Below are 18401 nucleotides of genomic sequence, written 5' to 3' on the forward strand. Positions count from 1 at the left end.
CTCAAAAGGTCTGTAGAGCCTCTCCCATTACATGTTAGTTAGCACAGCCCTTCTCTACAGGATATTGTTGTTGCTTCTTTTTAAATCTTTTCAGCTTTTAGCTTCTTCCTGAAAATCTACTCTTACAGACCTTGTATTAGTTGTATTACTTTAAGACAGTAATCCCAATTTTATTGGCTTTAATCACTCAGCCTTATCATCTTGACAAGTTGGAGATGGGAAATCCAAAGTAGACAAGCAGTGGTGTGCCCCTTCTGGTAAATCCCGAAGAGAATCCCATGGCCAGACACCTACCTGCTTTCCTGAGCTCCTGGACTCTTCTCCAAAGTTTTCAGAGTGTGACATCTTTGTTCTGGCTCTCCCCTTCTTTGGTATCACTGCCACATCTCTGACTCTCATGCCTTCCATCTTCCTTTTAAGGACCTCTGCAATATTCCAAAGAGCTGAGACTCCTCGATAACACAAAATGATCTCCCTACCTAGATACCCCTAATGAAATCACACTAGTAAAATCCATCTGGCCAGGTAGTCCACTTTTAGATTTGAGGACTGCAGGAAACACTTTGTAGAGCCTTTGTCTTTACTCATCACAGAGCAAGAGTGACTTCTTCCAAAAATGCAAATCTAGCCTGGCTTTTCTTCTTCATTGGGCATTCATGACTTGCAAGGGGCCAGGAATAGCTTCAAAACTTTTCTGACCTCAATCAATAATCAAACATACATATTTTTACTATGAAACGACACACACACACACACACTCAAATAAAAATCCTTACAAAATAACTACTATGCATAATACACTCTGATATTTTCTTGTTCCATCCTGTTAATTTAAAAAAATGCTGTTGATGACACACTTTACTCAATTCCTGACAGCTTAGCAGTGGTTCTCAACCTGTGAATCAGGACACCTTTGGGGGTTGAGCACCCTCTTCACAGTGGTCACCTAAGACCATCAGGAAAACACAGTAGCAAAATTACAGTTATGAAGTAGTAACGGAAATAATTTTATTTATTTATTTATTTTTGAAAATAATTTTATGACTGGGAGTCACTACAACATGAGGAGCTGTGTTAAAGAGCTGCAAGCATTAGGAAGGTTGAGAACCACTTAGAGGGGTACCAATCACAGTTCCAGGGTTACTGCCATATAGGCAAATTGTGCACTCATGAAATAAACCACCTGCTGATCCCAAACAGACCACATTTTCTCATGGTGTGTATTTTAAGCTATCCTTTGGTCCTACAGTATTTTCATACCTTCATCTACTGGCACAATCACTTCCAAACTTTGCCACTCTTAGGAGGCTCACTTGATTTCCTTTAATCACTCAGAGGACCATCCCAAGGCCAGCACTTGTAACTTCCCAGCCTAGTATGATGTCTTTGATGGAATACTTGCTATGTAGTCTGTCTGTCTTCTTTCTGTGCATGTATCTCTGTGTTTCTCCCTTCCTCCATCCCTTCTTCCCTCACTTTTCTTGACCCTCTTTCTTTTCTTCTTTCTCCCTTTCTCCCTTTCTTTCTTTCCTTCTCCCTTTCTTTCTTTTCTTCTTTCTTTCTTTCTTTCTTTCTTTCTTTCTTTCTTTCTTTCTTTCTTTCTTTCTTTCTTTCTTTCTTTCCTTCCTTCCTTCTTTCTTTCTCCTTTCTTTCTTTCTTTCTTTCTTTCTTTCTTTCTTTCTTTCTTTCTTTCTTTCTTTCTTTCTTTCTTTCTTTCTTTCTTTCTTTCTTTCTTCCTTTCTTTTTCTTTACTTTTTCTCCTTTCTACCCACAAATTCCCCCTTTCTCTTTTCATCTCACTCCTCTTTCTCTCAATCTTTCTTTCCCCATCTTTTCCTCTCCATTCTTTCTCCCTATTACTCTCCTCTCCCACAGACCCCCCTCTCCATCTGTCTGTCTTTCACCATAGCACAGGACACACATCTCCGTGTCTTCCTATTCTTCCTGTCCTCTCTTTCCCTACTGTCTTCCCTCTCATTTTCCTTTGTTCTCTTTCGGAAGAGATGATCATAGGAGAATGTTAAAAAAGAAGAAAAAGAAGACATATAGGAAGGAGTAAGCAGAAACTTAAACCCTCTATAAGTAATCCTGTAGAGATGACTATTGATACTTGCATATTTTCAGTTTTTCTGTTCCAATAGCTAGCTCTATGTACTTTGATAATACTGAGTTTGTACTATAGAGCTTCTACATTTTTTGGTAGCTTTGACCTAAATGATGACTAGGGGTTATAAACCAGAAATTTTGACAGAAAAAGCGATCCTGGACAACCTTCATGGTAATCTAATAAATGTTCATGATATGTAGTAACTAAAGATGTGTTCCCATGAGAAAGAAATGTAAACAATTGTAATAAAGAAACAAAGGGATGACTTAGAAATAGCATGTGGCCTTCAAATTTACCAGACGTTTGTGTTTGGATTGATCATTGTGTCTTAACATCATCATGAAGCAGTTTTCTCAACACTAAATGTAATCTTAGAGAAATTGCTTAGTTCTTTCAAGACACTAGTCTGGTCTTAATGTGAGGTTTACAGCAGAGTTTCTTGGGGGGCTCTGTCAATCATAGGTACCCATGACTACAGCAGCCTGCTCAATCAGTCATTAAAAGCGAGTATGGGGACTGCTACTTTTAACATGTTCCAGTGCTTAGTAAAGCCTGCTCACCATTACATCGAAACTAAGAAAACTTTCAAAAATGAATCCACCAAAAGAGCTCTGTAGGGATCCAGTGTAAATTCTCTCCAGAAATCAGTTCCTTTACAAAACCCTGACCCCAAGGATTCTCTAGATGTGACAGGCAGAGTTCTTAAAATATGTATGACTCAGTCATGACTTTTGATAATCATGGAAACTGACAAGATTAAATGAGCACATCTCACATCTGGTTTTTGGAAGACCTGAACCTGGATAGAAGACTTCTGGTACCCACACCACAGCCTCCCTGTTCTTCCTTCCCTACCCAAACATATTCTCCTTGATCTGTTGGACTGCCTATTTGAAGCCATTGCTTCCTCGTGCTCAGTGCTGTTTTAATCCTTGCTACTTTACTTTCAGAAGACAAACCTTGAAATCAATTTCTTTCTAAAAATCGCATTTGGTCTTTAAAGAGAAACAAGCCTGGCTTTACGGTAATTGTGAAAAGTGCAGAGTACTGGAATCTCCTTGGCTAACTGTGTAGGACTTAGAGTTTGCATGTAATTTGTGGCCTATAATGCCTAAGTTTGCCTGCTGGAATATTCTGATAAGAGAAGCAGCAAGGCTTCCAAATTGGAGTACCTTGAAAAAAAAAATGAACCCCATAGACATCTCTACCTCTTGAATGGGAACAAAATCTCCTTATATAGGGAGAGGGTTAAATAGCTGAATAAAATTTCACATACAGAGCTCTTGAAGGTGATGATAACTTTATAGCAAAAGATATGGAGAAAATGTTACAAAATAATTTCTCCTAGATGTGTTTTCTACTGACCTTCTTTTCTCATTTTCTTTTCTACATTCCTTTTTTTTTAAGTCTTGAAAAAGTGAAGAGCCAGTAAAATGACTTTTTCTTTCCCTTACTATTTTGGTTGCCATATTTTCAGAGGTCTAAAGGGAAGCTGGCTTCTGTTCTTATTTATTGTTGTGACCTCTGTTTCCTCTCTGATTGGACAGTGCTCCCAGTGTGAATGAGGAGTACCCACCATATTGCTTCACCCCACTGTTGTGCTCCCTACTAGTTAGTGCAATAATCCCTAGGAACCAGAGCTGCCTAATCAGAGAGAACACTGATTCGTAACTCACTGAATTTCCTTTTACTCCAATGCCTGTAAAATAAAGCAAGTAGCAGTGGAATGTCATGTTCAGAAATGAATTGTTTTTCACAATGATTTAAATACTTTTTTAATACTTTAGATATTTCGCAATGTTTTCCTAGCCTTCTGATTATTTAGGATCTTGTATTGTGTGTTACATGAAAGTAGGTTGAAAGGTACTTTTCCATCACAGAATTATTTTTTTTAAACCATTCATTCCCATTCTATAAACAGGTAAAGCAAACTATTTTTCTGGCAATAATTAGCTTCTCATGGCTGAATTTCATTGCAAAAAATTGTAGGGGCATGTCCAGTGCAGACAGAACTAGCTCTTTCTGATTTCTGATCTAGGATTTTCCAGTGCCCATGTTAGCTGGAATCTCCAGAGATCAAAACAGAGTTGACTTTTTTCCATAAACCATTAAAAGCATTGATAAATTTTATACCATGAAATCTGGATACTTTTACCAGGAAAGGAAGTAAGATCTACTTGGGTTTAATATCTGTGTTTTTTTTAAAGTATGTTTTAATGGATATTTATGGTTGTCAATAAAGCTAAGAGAAGTCATCTTTTAAGGGAAAACAAGTCTCTTGTAGCTGGAATAGAGCTGGACAATACTCACTTTTCCATTAGGATTTCATGCATAAAATGATTTATTCCCAAGCACTATTATCCCCCAATGTTCCCTGTATGTTCCCTTTCTCTTTCCCTCATTTTTAGAAAGGTACCCCGTGATGCCTAAGTTAATTAGTATGTATCTGGAAACGGAACAAATTGAATTGTACATGTCTCTGTGCTGATGCATGAGTACCCATTTCCCTGTCACTTGATTGCATTTGGCCCCATTGCTCAATCTACCCCCTCTTGCTGTCATCCTGCTCCCAATGGCCCTGTGGTGTATTTAATAATGGGAGAACGGGTGGGGATAGATAGCAATCTTCAGTCAGTCCCTCAAATATAAAAGAGAGACTTTTTGACTCTTATGACACTTCTAGAGCAATGTAGATAACTTTTAGAATTTAAATAAAAATTATCAGGTGCCAGCAATATTGGATGATCTAGAGAAAAGCGTAAATAAGACACCAAGTACAGAAGAAGCCTCTTGTGTTTGGGGATAAGTCACGTTGGCCATGTTTAATAACATACATTAATTTTACACTAATTTAGGGTAGAGATCAGTCAGTTTCAGCTTCATTTTGTGGAGTGATAGCCTTAGGTTTGCTCCATACAGACTGAGTGACCTCTGGATATGCCTACTTTTCAACCTCTGCCTTATGAACCTAGCCCAAATTTATATCTTTTATTTAGAAATAAATGGCTAATCTTCCTCATTCTCAATCCTACCTTATAAGGAAAAAGACTTGAATAAATAAATAAAATAGAACAAGAGAAAAACTGTGATTAAAATAGTGGAAAATGAATTCCTGTTCTGATAGTTCTCTTTCTTTACATGGACTATTAATTTCAGAGTATCTGTGCCTGAAAGTTCTTACTTGGCCCCAAAATTAAAATCACTATGATTTGACCTGTTCTTACACCGATATTTAATATCTAATGTAGTTATTAAAAGGTAACTACAACATTAATCTCCCAATACCCTATTGTTTTGCAAGTCAATATTACCAATAATTTACATCTTACAGTCAAATCTCTTGTAGAATGCATAAGCTTGTTTTTAAACAAGTGATCAAATTCACTAAATGATATATGTTTTATTATCATGCTTTTGATTTTGAGTCAATGATCTCTGATCATTACCACTACTGGGGGTAAAAATGGTTTTAATCCCTTTGTAAATTAACTTAGAGAAGATTCCAGGGATCATCTCAGTCATCTTTGACTATCTTTCTCCATTGCAATCTTTTACTTTTATTTGTTTGTGTATCTTTACGGTTTAACCACCTTGGACATTTCATTCACAAGTAGGTTTTTCTGGCAGAAATAACTTGTACAACATATCAACATTTTAGCAAACCATACAACCATAACCATCATTTTCTTTTCATTTTTTTTGAGGAAAGGGGTGATATTTTGGGAGAGTATAGCCATTTACAAAAACATCCTTATTTCTTAATCTGTTGCGTTTCAAACAGGAGCGATTGCTAATGATTTTTAGCCATATCTTGAAAAATATTTCCCAAATTGGATTCCACATCAATATTTTCATCATTCTATGAGAAGTTTAAGAATTTAAAAATGCAAATCATGTATGTAAAAAAGATATGAAAAACTAAAGAGCAACTAGAGGCAGCTTGCATGTACCACTTCATGTGAGGGCCCGAGCTAACCGAGTTACTTGTGACAACACGTTTGGTCATTATAACCTTCTATTCTCAAAAGCTTCATTTGTTAGTTGAAGAAACTACTGTGGAAAAGTTGATCGATTTGCCCAAAGTCACCAGCTCAAACCATGGAGATGAACCACTAATAAGCATCACTAGGTCCTATGGTCCCTTTCGTTCCCCACCGCTGGTAAAATTGTCAGCATCAGAATGTGCAGATCACTAGACCCAGTTGCCAAGCCTAGTTAGGAAGAACTTCTGAAACTGCTGCACCTTGCTGTCAAAAGCAATTTACAAATAAACTGGTGAGAAGGGGTTGGTATCCTACTGTTTCCCTGAAAGGCAGAGGTAAAAGGACATCCCGGGCCAACTCTGAGCAACATTAGAATTCTAGTGGGTGATTGCAAAGGGAAAGAAACCTCTCTCCTCCTGGTCACATTTTTCAGCAGCTTGCAACATCTTTAGGCACCAAGAACCATCCCTTCATCTTTCCATGAAGTATGATGAATTTAATCAAATGCAGCCTTACACTCTTGCCCATCTGCCCACTTCACACGCTGTGAGGTAACTCAGCAGGTTGTGCTTGTAACCTGTGGCTTGGAGCAGAGGGAAAAACACAGGGGGCATAGTGTAGCCTTATTAGCACGGTACAATCCTCGGCCTGCAGTAACCAGCCCAAGCGGTGTCCTGCTGGAGATGCTTCAGTGTTTCCTGAAGAGGGTCCTTAGGTGCCAGCACCTCTGCTCTGATTCTCCCATCAGACTTCGCAGGCAGCACAGTCTGTTTGCAGAGTAAATACAGAAAAATACTGTCTGGCATAGGAGCCCTAAAAGGATGTTTTGCGTGAAAATGGGAATTTGAATGATAGAACACTAACACCCATCCTGGCTTCCCAGTCCACCAACCATGTTGACAGTGAAACTGAAATGTGAGAAAATGCTTTTCTGGGCTGCTAGATATTTCCTGAAATGATTTAAGCTGGTTTGCTCTATTGATGCTGCAATTTCATAAGGTAGTTCTTGACTAAGAAAACCTTTTAAAAGACCTAAATTCTGCTTATACATGACCTTTTATTCCCCAGAAAAAAATAATTTTATATGTCCTAGATAACCTTTCTTCTTAAATTTGAAGTAGGAGGTGTTATGATGCATGCCTTTAATCCCAGCACAAAAGAGCCAGAGACAGATGAATCTCTGTGAGTTCAAGGCCAGCCTGGTCTACATAGTTCCAGGACAGCTAGAGTGACACAAAGAGACCATGCCTCAAAAAAAAAAAAAAAAAAAAAAAAAAAAAAAAAAAGTTTATTTTCTTAATTTGTTGTATGCCACTAGGTTTCCTAGTGGCTGTACCCAGCAGGACTGCATAAGAGGTTGATTGGCCCACAGGCCTGAGTATCAGGTGTTTGTAAGGGTCTACACTTAACTGTAACTAGGAAGAGGGAGGTGTTTTGCTCTACCCTCTTTGCATTGTTATAAATAGACCTTTAAAATAAAGTTCTGGGCCGGTGGATAAGGATCCAGGCCCACCCGAGTCTATCCTGTGTTTTCTCTCCCCTCTTTATTTCTAACTAAGTCTCTTATTCCTCACTCCTCAAGAATCCCTGAAGTAAATAAATGTAGGGGCTGGTCTGCCACATTTTAATTTAAATTTGAAATGTTAACATAATGTTTTATAAACTATAGAGAACCTGTCCTGCCTCATTTCTAGTGTATACACACATCAACATAGATTCTTTCTCATTTTTTTTATTTACTCTTATTTTCTGTTGACCTAGAAATTGTAGGATTGGTTCATTTATAACTCTTAGAAGTTTGCTTTTTCTGACAGCACAGACTGTGACCCTGATTCTGTAGAATAAATGCTATAGATGTTATTCTGTCCATCAGCTGTTATTGAGTTCCAGTGTCTTTGACCTGGTTTTAAATGTTGTATTCTTGTGGCTTTTCATTAGGTTTTATCTTTTTCTGAAACCAACAATGACAATAACAGTATGAAGGGGACCCTGAGTCACACAGTGCTCCCTGAGTCACACAGTGCTCACTACTGCTCTCCACTTTGGCCTTCCCTGGTGGTGTGGCACTCACTTTCCAGAGGGAAGTCCAATCCTCAAGTCAGGATGATGTCCAGTTTGTACAGGTGAGGATGTGGCCCTATTTCCCTCAATCAACTTTAGTCCTGGACTGAAGGAAGATGCAATTCTCTAAGAACTCCCTCGGATCCTCAAAGCTGATAGGAAGGCTGGTAGAAAGATACCACTGGGTGACGAAGATTTGCTGAAGCTTTCTCAAGGTGGACCATCATCAAGCCGTTCTTCAACTGACTTCTTAGCAAGCTTCTCACTCCAGCCTGTGATTTCTGTTACTCCAGTTATGGAGGCAAGTGCCAGTGTCAACTCAGAGTTATTCTCTGGTCAGCACTAAAGAAGAAAGAATGAATTATTTAAGCAGCAACCAAGGACAACTATAGGTAGTTCCCACATGACCAAAATGTGGAGACAAGACATAGGGTTTGTCATCTAAATAGCTGTGCAATCTTGAAGTCTGCTTTGAAATTTATCTTAAGGGGTCAAAGGTCACTTTATTACTTGTAAAACCTGGCATTATATTATCTCATTAGGAAATTTGAAGTCCTGGAAGTCCCATGTGAGTATATCCTAGGCTATCTGAGACCTCAGTCTGAATACTCTTCCACATTTTCTTATGACTCAATAACTCAGAAAAGAGTCCTGAACCACTTTAAATTGCCTTTGGTGTTTGTATTTTTAAATTTGGCTATAGTATAGCCATGTTATAGTTTTGGCATTATTTAAGTTGAAGGATTGTTTTAAAAGAAACAAGGAATTGGACCCGCTTATAAAAGATAATTGCATATCATATTTTTGGCGTATGTGTGTATATTCATGTCTGTGGATTACATAATGCATGGATGCACATATGTAAATGTGAATGTCAAGGTTCAAGGTCAACAACTGGTAGAATTATCAATTGCTCACCACCTTGTATATCAAGGCGGGCCTGTCACTTGAACATATGCCTCATCAATTTGGCTAGTCAGGGTAGCTAGCTTGCTACAAGGATCCCCATGTCACAATGTTTGCCTCCTGACTACTGGGATCACAGGCAGGACACCAAGACCATGCAACTTTTAAGAGGATCCTAAGGATCTGAACCAGGTTCTCACAGTTGCATAGCAACTGAGGCATTTTCCCAGACCTGTATATCATTCTTAGTACTTACGATAGCCTAGTGTTTTATCAACTTGACACAAGCTGGCGTGTTTGGGAAGAGGGACTCTCAGCTGAGAAAATGGACCTGTACTGATGTCCGTAGTGTATTTTCTTAATGATTAATGGTTGACATGGGAGGCCCCAGCTCACCAGGGATGATGTCACCCCTGGCCTGGTGGTTCTGGATGGCTTAAGAAAGCAGGCTGAGCAAACCAAGGAGAGCAAGCCAGTAAGCAGCATTCTTTGTAGCCTGGGCTTCAGTCCCTGCCTCCAGGTTCCTACCTCGAGTTCCTACCCTTGCTTCTCTGAACGATGAACTGGGACCTGAGAGCTGAAAGCTGGAAGAAGCCCTTTCCTTTCCAAGGGGTTTTTAGTCATGCAGTTGTATCACAGCTGTAGAAACACTAACGAAAACAGCAGTTGTGATGTTTTTGAGTTATGCCAAGAATTCCTCCTTGCCAGCCATTTCTCAGGTAGCTCTTTTCCCTTTGCTTTCCAGGGTGCTTCCCAGACAAACCCTGTCGATCTCAACCTCATGTTGTTCACATCTGCCTCACAGCCGCCTTCCTGCTGCGTGCTCCATCCTCCTGTGTGCGCTGCACAATGAGACACTGTAGAGACTTCTGTTTTTCTAGCATTGGATTTCTACATGTTCATTCCCCATTGTCTTTCTTTCTTTATATTTTAGAGACTTCATCAGATGTAAGCTTAGTTTTAAGTTTTTCTTGTCAGCTGAAGCAGCTTGAAATAGGGAAATTCTGCTTTGATCTTGAACTCATTTACCCTATCAGGTCTTTTGCTTCATTAAAGATCACAGTGGTCATTGAAATAAAAGTGAGCAGAAATCCGTAGAGAAATCAATGAACAGTACCAGCTGATAGTCATGGTACGTGTTTGACTGTGCATTTCATCTCTGAATACTGGTCTCTTTTTATGGCAGGGCAGAGGAAAGGAGAAAAGAGGTCATGCAGACACAGATGATCCTGAAGGACAAATGCCTTTCTTTTCTCCCCTCTAGGGGATAGATGAGTAAGGAATAATGTTCTATTGATACGCCCAGTTCTGTATTCACATACTTCCTGTTGGGATCTGGCAGGCTGCCTTCAATTCTTGGCTCTTATTGCTGGAAATAACTATGCATTCTCTGTTATTATTTAATGCTTATGGTTCCACTCAGAATGAGGTGTTATTTCATTTTCAAAATCAAGGCACCTATGCAGAGGGGTTAAAGGACATTTCTAAAGCCACCCAGTGTGTGCATCCCAGAGGTATGGCAGGATTCCAGTTGTTCTAACTACAAAGCCCTTGCTCTTTGCATTTGTACCTGCTGCAGGGCCTGGGGTGTTCCCATTTATTGAATACTTGATACACATAAGAAATCTTTGTTAATATGTGCTATTTAATTATTCCAACAGCCTTGAGAAGGTGAACAATACCATTATTTCAGCCAGAAAGTGAAATTCAAAGGAACTTAGCTACCCAAGATCATGTAGCTGGTATCAAGTCATGAATTGAATTTTTTGCTTCCATTCCATATAACGAAGGCTGCTCTGGCACAAACAAGAATTTGCCCTCAGTAACCTTTCCCTTGTCTGTATATGATGATAGGACAAAAAAGCAGGTTTGGGTTTATATTGCTCTGTGCTGGTATTGTGTTCCCCAAAATATTGTGTACCTTAATAAACTTATCTGGGGTCAGAGAACAGAAAAGCCACTAGTTAGGCAGTGATAGCACACGCCTTTAATCCTAGCATTCCAGAGGCAGAAATCCATCTGGGATCTCTGTGAGTTCAAGGCCACTTTGGAAACAGCCAGGCATGGTGACTCACGCCTTTAATCCCAGGAAGCCAGCCTTTAATCCCAGGAAGCAGGGGAGTGGTGGTAGAAAGCAGAAAGGTATATAAGGCGTGAGGACCAGAAACTAGAAGCATTTGGCTGGTTCAGCATTTGGCTGGTTAAGCATTCAGGCTTTTAAGCTGAGAGCCATTGGGATGAGGACACAGAAGCTTCCAGTCTGAGGAAACAGGATCAGCTGAGGACCTGATGAGGTGAGGATAGCTGTGGCTTGTTCTGTCTCTCTGACCTTCCAGTATTCACTCCAATAACTGGCCTCGGGTTTGATTTTATTAATAAGAACTTTTAAGATTCCTGCTACATTGCTCCTTCTTAGAACCTGTTGAATTTTCAAATGCCAAACAAAAATCTCGGCCATATTCCAACATTGTTTGAATCCCTTTAGAGGGGAAGCGAGAGGGAAATACACAAATGATAAATATCTGCCAATGCGCTCACTCTCGGACCCATTTCCACTCTGTGTCACTCTTTGTAGCAATGTTCTACCCAACTGCCTATGCCAGTTCCTGAGCCATGATTGGATATAATCTCATAGGTTTCCTGTCACTTTTGTTACATTTAAAACAAGATCAGGCCTAGTGGATAACATTTTTAATGTAAGGTACTTGTAGACACACATCATTACAGATGTGTTCTATGGGGTATTTCACATCGTGGTTGACTACGCACTTTGAGTGCCATGACGACGGGCATGTGTAGAAAAGGAGGCATTACAGAGTCTCTATACCTTTTGCTCAATTTCGATAAACATCTAAAACTTCTCTTGAAGTAAAAAATAAGGCCGGGCTGTGGTGGCGCATGCCTTTAATCCCAGCACTCGGGAGGCAGAGCCAGGCGGATCTCTGTGAGTTCGAGGCCAGCCTGGTCTACAGAGTGAGATCCAGGAAAGGCGCAAAGCTACACAGAGAAACCCTATCGCAAAAAACAAAAAACAAAACAAAACAAAAAGTAAAAAATAAATGAAGGCCATCATTTAGAAACAAAAACTAAAGCTCAGGATGGTTGAATCTACTTGAAATCACCATTGTTATACCCAGTTTGGTGTTCATATTTGTGTCTGAGCATCTAATCATGAAGAACACTAGATTCCCAGACTGTCAGTAAAGTAAGAAGAGGGGTTTTCGAAGCCCTTTGTACATTCCGTTCCTCCTTTCCCTGGGAGGGACTGAAGGAAGGATGTCCAGGCCCACCCACCTGGACAGATGCGGAGCTGCACTTCCCCTTGGCTGCTTCTGGGCACCTGTCCTACAGCACAGTGCTGGTTTTCTGTGTAACACCTTCCTTCCGGGAGCCACCCAGGGCTCTCCCTGCACAGTGGCAAGGAAGGGAAGTTTAGCCTTTCCTGACCTCCCTTTTCCTCATTAGAATACCGTCTATTTCTCAATGCTTAACTGTGAGACAGGCTTTCAGGAGGTAGGTTAACTGCAACTTGTCTCCAGTACAACTCCTTGCTTGGGTGTTTATTGTTTCTGGGGAAGCCCGCATAAAATAGCCATAACGCTAGACCATGGGGATTTCTTTCTCTCTTTTGCCTCCCCCTTCTCAAATCGGCTGTCCTCCAGGTAACAGTTATTCCTATTCAGTGCAGATCAACACCCCATTGCATGATTAGGTACCATCCAACCAGCCACAGCTCTGGGCTTGTGTTGATTGAAAGCTTTCATCCTTTGTGAGGAATCGCTTTGAATCTTAGCAGCCACCTTAAGGTAAAAGTCTCACACACAAGCCTGTTACCCTGTAAGCCCAGTGAATTTTATCTGATGTAAGCATTTTGTATTGTGTTCTGTGAAGAAAAAGAAAAATCAGCCACCTTGACTGAAAGTTCAAAATTGCCTGCATTTATGTATTTATGCCTCAGGATTTCAAAAAAAAAATGAGCATAATCAAATTCCTGCTGGGAAGAAGCATGTCAAAAAAAGATTAATTAGAAAGAAAGTAGAAATGGCATGTCTGTCTTTGTGCTAAACAATCACAGAAAAACAAAACTCCTTAAATGAAATGAGAAAAAAAAATGCCTTTATACAGTTTGGGTAGTGAATTTTGTTAAGTTCATAAAGAGAGTTCATCTGAGTGTTTAAGTCGTGTTTACTAAAAAGTGTCTCTGAGTTTCATAAGCAGAAACATAGAATAGGGAGATACGTCAGGGTGTTACCGACAGCAGAGTCAAAGACCCCCTGTAAGAGCTATATATGACTGTTCCTCTCTGCCAGGAAAGATGAATTGCCATGGCAACACCACTATGAAATAATAGGTCAAGTTTTATCCTTCTGCCTCAGGCTGAATTTATTAGGCTTTACTTAGAAGTAGATGCCATTGTTAAATGAACATTTGGGTATTTCAGAGCTAAACATTATAGCAAGTTAAACCTGATCAATAAGATCTCTCATACTAGGTTAGATGAACACTTAGCTTGATTAAATGAGTGTTTAGAGGCTAGCTTATTACCGTTCTTTTCTGAAACCTGGGCCCCTTCTCATCGATGTGTGTGTAACAAAGTGTGTGTAAATGGATTCACGCTGACTGTTCGCACAAGGTCGGCAGGAGAAAGTGGTTTGTAAATTTTATTTTAATGGATGACTAACTGTGATAAAGAAAAAGTTCTTATATCACTCCCCACAAAAGTATGCAGCAAGAAAGCATAAAATATTTAAGACTCCTATTTTTGTTTGCTCTTCTCCTAAGACTAAATCGAATGCTGCTTCATGCCTATTTGTAGGAATGAAAAATTAAATACATGTTGGGGAAAGTAGCATATTATAAAGTAAGATGTCTAGTCATTATTTTGCTTTTTAAGGGACCTGTGTCTCCTTGTATGATATGACATTAACTGTCTATTTTTAAACAGTATCTCCAACATTTAGGAATAAAATTCTAACACATAAATCTTGCCACAAACAACAGTGTTCCACTCTCTAATGGGAGCTAATTACTAGAATAGGTAGGTAGGTAGACAATCCAGTATTTAAAAGACCAGTATATATCAAATTGTCTCTTTAAATGGTTAATTTTACTTAAGTAGAATATGGTAGTATATTTCAGCATTTTATCTTTCCTGATGTCACAGGGAGACAATGCTTAGATTTCTCTGTAGGGCTACCTTTAATTTTCCTTATTTTTTTTTTCTGCAGTAACTTAATAAAGGTTGTGCAGATAGCTGTGAAATTTCTATTGCTTTTTGCTCTGCTCATGAAGATGGGAAATTGGGATCAGTGGCCGCATTCATTCCCCGGTGCAGCTTATTGAAGTGTCACAAACTGATTGGGCTACACAACCAGCATTTATTGCCCCACACTCCTGGAGGCTGGGAATCTGACTTTGTAGTGCAGGCAGGGCCTTGCTTTCTGCAGTCTAGGAGAGGCCATCTTCTCTGGCTGTCCTTTAGTCTCTAGAGAGTGCCTGCCACTCTTGACATGCCCTCTCTTGCAGATGCATTGTTCCAATCACATTCTATGCCTTTATGGTTTTCTTGTTTATGTATATTGTGTTGTGACTCTATTTTTGTATGAATCCCTTTTTCTTTGTTTTAACTCTCTCTCTCTCTCTCTCTCTCTCTCTCTCTCTCTCTCTCTCTCTCTCTCTCTCTCTGTGTGTGTGTGTGTGTGTGTGTGTGTGTGTGTGTAGACATTCAATAAATGCATTTTGATTGTGGTTATCTTGTGTTACATTTCTTTGCTGATAGGTCATTCCATTTTCCCTTTAATTTGATGTGAAAATAAGTAGGGAAAGAAGAAATAAATTGTAGTGTATCCCATACTTTGCAAATGAAAGCTATTTCCACAGTCTTAAAACTGTGCATTATCTCTGCTTGACTTCAGAATGCTTGGAAAGTGCTGTATATGCAATTTAGAGAAAGTCCCATTGGGGAAAATCACTGGAGGCAAAAAACAAAGAGAGAAATGGTACAGTTCACATTGAAAGAGTTCTTAGCTACTTTTTATCAAGCTGCTAATATTTCCCATTTTACAGGTCTTTTCTTGACAGATAGTCAAGCATTTGCTACCAAAACCACCATTACATCAAAAATGACTCCAGGAAACAATATTTGTATAGCAATATATTTGAACTAACTAAAGAGATTTTTTTTCTATAAAGAGAAGAAAAAGAGTCTTGCTTGTAGAAGAAACATTTCTCATCTTGTAATCACATTCCCATCCATTATTTTCTCTGTGAGGGATTCCCATGACATTTTTAGGAAACCAACAGATATTCCCAGCTGTTAGTAAACCAAGCAGAAGAACAGCACTATGATGTCTGAGCACAGTGAGGACAGACAAGACGCCATTTTCCCAGCTATCTCCTGGGCTATTTATGTTTAATTACACTACTGGCACTTGACATTATAAAATGTTCCTTTATTTTAAATATAACCTTTTATCATCATTAGTAAATGTCAAATGTAACGAAGTGTTTTCCTGACTTGCTCTTCCCGGTAGAATGGTAAGAAAATGGCATTAAGTTTGCAATCCTGAAATTCTTTTCAATATCAAAGCCAGAACAGAAGCAGCTTGGTGTGAGATTATTAGACAAGGTTTAATGTTCATATTGTCCTCACATTGGGAGAAATTTTCCTGTGTGTGTTTCTTCCTACATTTGCCTTCTTTGGTACAATTTCTTGTTCTGTCTGATTGTCTTAGTGACAAATACTTCCAAATGGATTGTGTTTTCCGTTTCAGTCAGAATGATGTTGGAGATCTGGCCCCATGCTGTGTCTTAACTTCCATCCAAAATCTTCTTCTGCCTTCTTTTTTTCTTTAGTGATTTCTCTGTCTTTCCCTCCTCCAAATTTTGATATGTAATGGTTACTCAACCCTGTGGTTTCCAGCAGCTTCCTGTAACATTTCAATTACAGTATAATGGAATCATGATTTTTTTGCTCTCTCAACAATTAAAAATTGCCACGATGTGAAACTGATGTATTATAGTGTCTTTACCATCACAATAAAATCAACATTCTGTGAGAAGGGGACGCTATCACCAGGAAAGGTCAGAAAGGAAAAGCCACAGTTTTTCAACACATTTTTCAGCAGGCTGTGTTGAAAACACACTTGACAGGGGTCTGGGTCATCTTTCTCGATGTCTCCAGTGTGTTTTCAATTTTCCTTTATGACAAAATGAGAGAAAAGCTGTGTGTTGTGCAGAGAAGAGAGCTGGCATGGCATCGTCAGTCTGCACCAAAAAAAAAGAAAAGAAAAGAAAAAGAAAAAAAGAAAGAAAAGAAAAGAAAAGAAAGCTGTTTGAAGCTGCTTGACAGGGGGTGGGGGGGTACACTGCATCCATGCATATGTTCTGAACAGTATGAAGTCAGGAAGAAGATGGGAAAGGTTCTAAATGTTCTAATCTGACTTGTAAAAATGGGTTCTGCCCCCCAGAGAGACAAAATATCTTACTATGTCTTTGACTATCCCTTGCTCTTTTGAACACGTTCATCGGGACCTTGGCTCTGGCATTTTTTGAGTGTCTTCTTCTTGGTTTTATGGTTATATATCCTGTTGACTAAATGAAGTTCATGATTTTCTGAGAACACACAAAAAGGCTCAACATTAGCTTCTTTCTGCCCAGTCAGTTTCTGTATTTGTTCCAATTATATGCAATTGATATCCTAGGCACCTACATTTTCATAATATTTATAAAACATTAAGCAAAGCACAAGAAAATATTGAAATAATTGCCAAGAAACCCTCATTATATTAGAATGTAACTGGGGAGCTTTTATTTCTATTATTATGGTTAGAATATGACTTCCCACTAATTAGCCATTTACAATTGGAATATACATTTTTCCTAATGATTTTAATACTACTTTACCTATAAAATATATTAATCGTTGCTTTCTCTGGCACAATACAAACATGTTTTCTGTTATACTTTCCTTTTCTGTTGTTTTCTAAAAGGGTTCTAAAAGCTTCCTCACAAGCTTTCCTTAATCGCTGTGCATTTGAACACTCTGATCTGTTTCATCCCAACTTGAATACTTACATTCTCTAATCAGAGCTTTAATCAGGCCAGTCTTGCCTTCTCCAGAGAAGCATGTGTTCTCGTTGGCTTTGTGTTGGCTTAGCAGTCACACTCTTGGCTAAGTCGGTTCTAGTGCCACTTAGTCTCATTGACTGAGCCCAGTCTCCTCTGATCACTCTCCTTTGAACCTGGAGTTGCCGAAGAACACACCACACAAACTACTAAAGAGCTGTGCACAATCTTATGTCCCTCTCTGCTGCATTGCTGGATGTTAGGATCCAACTGGGAAGATGTCTATGGGTGGAATTCAAAATCCAACATGGGCTCCATGAGATCTCAATGTCATTTTGATGGTATGGAAAACTGTTTTTGCATCACCCAACAAGTGAGCTCTCTCTCTCTCTCTCCAAGGCCTACTAGGTCTTAGAGGGATATGGGGTGCACTTTGTTTATAAGAGGCATCTTAGGGATAAGTGAGGAAGAGGGACCATACTAAGTTAGAAAGAAGGTAATTTTTGTTCAAAGCGCCAAGTTCCTAAAGAGTTTATGAAAAGAGAAGCAGCTAAGCACAGTTTCCAAAAGGGTGGAAAAGAGGAAAACCAATTAGAAATGATGCTTCCATTTAGAAAGAACAGGGGAGGAGCCATAGGGTGAACCAAGGAACCAGTTCTTCCTGAATAGTGTCTGTGATGGGTAGCAGAGCCCTTTAGATGACGTGCAGGTCTCAGAATCCTGATTCCACTGCCACATGCCATGACTTGTGCAGACATTACTTCCTCCATTTTTAAGTTGGCATCTGTCTACAATGACAGGTTAGGAATGAAACCTTGCCTTTGTCATTTATTAGCCCCTTTTTATCCTGTGCTGTATGAGCTCTGGATCCCCAATGCACTTACTTAGCTTTAAAAGGGTTCAGTTTACAGAGGATTAGATACTTGTCTATGGCCCCTAGCCATAAAATAGAGGGGCAAGAACTTAAGCTCACATTTACTCATCCAGAAAGAAGGTGTGTTACTGTCATCTCACAGCTGATTAAACTGAGACTGAACTGTAACCTCCTTAAAAGTAGGAACATGTTCCTTTTGTTCCCATACCAGCTGGGATTCATGGACAAACAGTTCGTAAAGGCATAGTGTCGTAGCCGAGGTATCCCTCTAGCTTTAAAGTATGTCAAGAGCCACCAATTTCAGATGGTTGTAATCTTTTCCTTTCTAGAGATTTATGCTGGTTGATGGGGAGTAAACTTTGATCTTCTTTCATAGAAAAAAAAAAAGAAGGAAAGAAGAGAG

The 18401-nt window shown here is 39.3% G+C and overlaps 1 protein-coding gene across 2 annotated transcripts in view; it reads left to right on the plus strand.

The window, feature by feature from the left end:
- Rab3c (RAB3C, member RAS oncogene family) overlaps positions 1–18401 on the plus strand; it is a 217289-nt gene that overhangs the window by 89783 nt on the left and 109105 nt on the right. The window lies entirely within an intron of this gene.

The sequence above is a fragment of the Peromyscus maniculatus genome, chromosome 15, assembly GCF_049852395.1.
Source record: "Peromyscus maniculatus bairdii isolate BWxNUB_F1_BW_parent chromosome 15, HU_Pman_BW_mat_3.1, whole genome shotgun sequence".
Classification (NCBI taxonomy): Eukaryota; Metazoa; Chordata; class Mammalia; order Rodentia; family Cricetidae; genus Peromyscus; species Peromyscus maniculatus.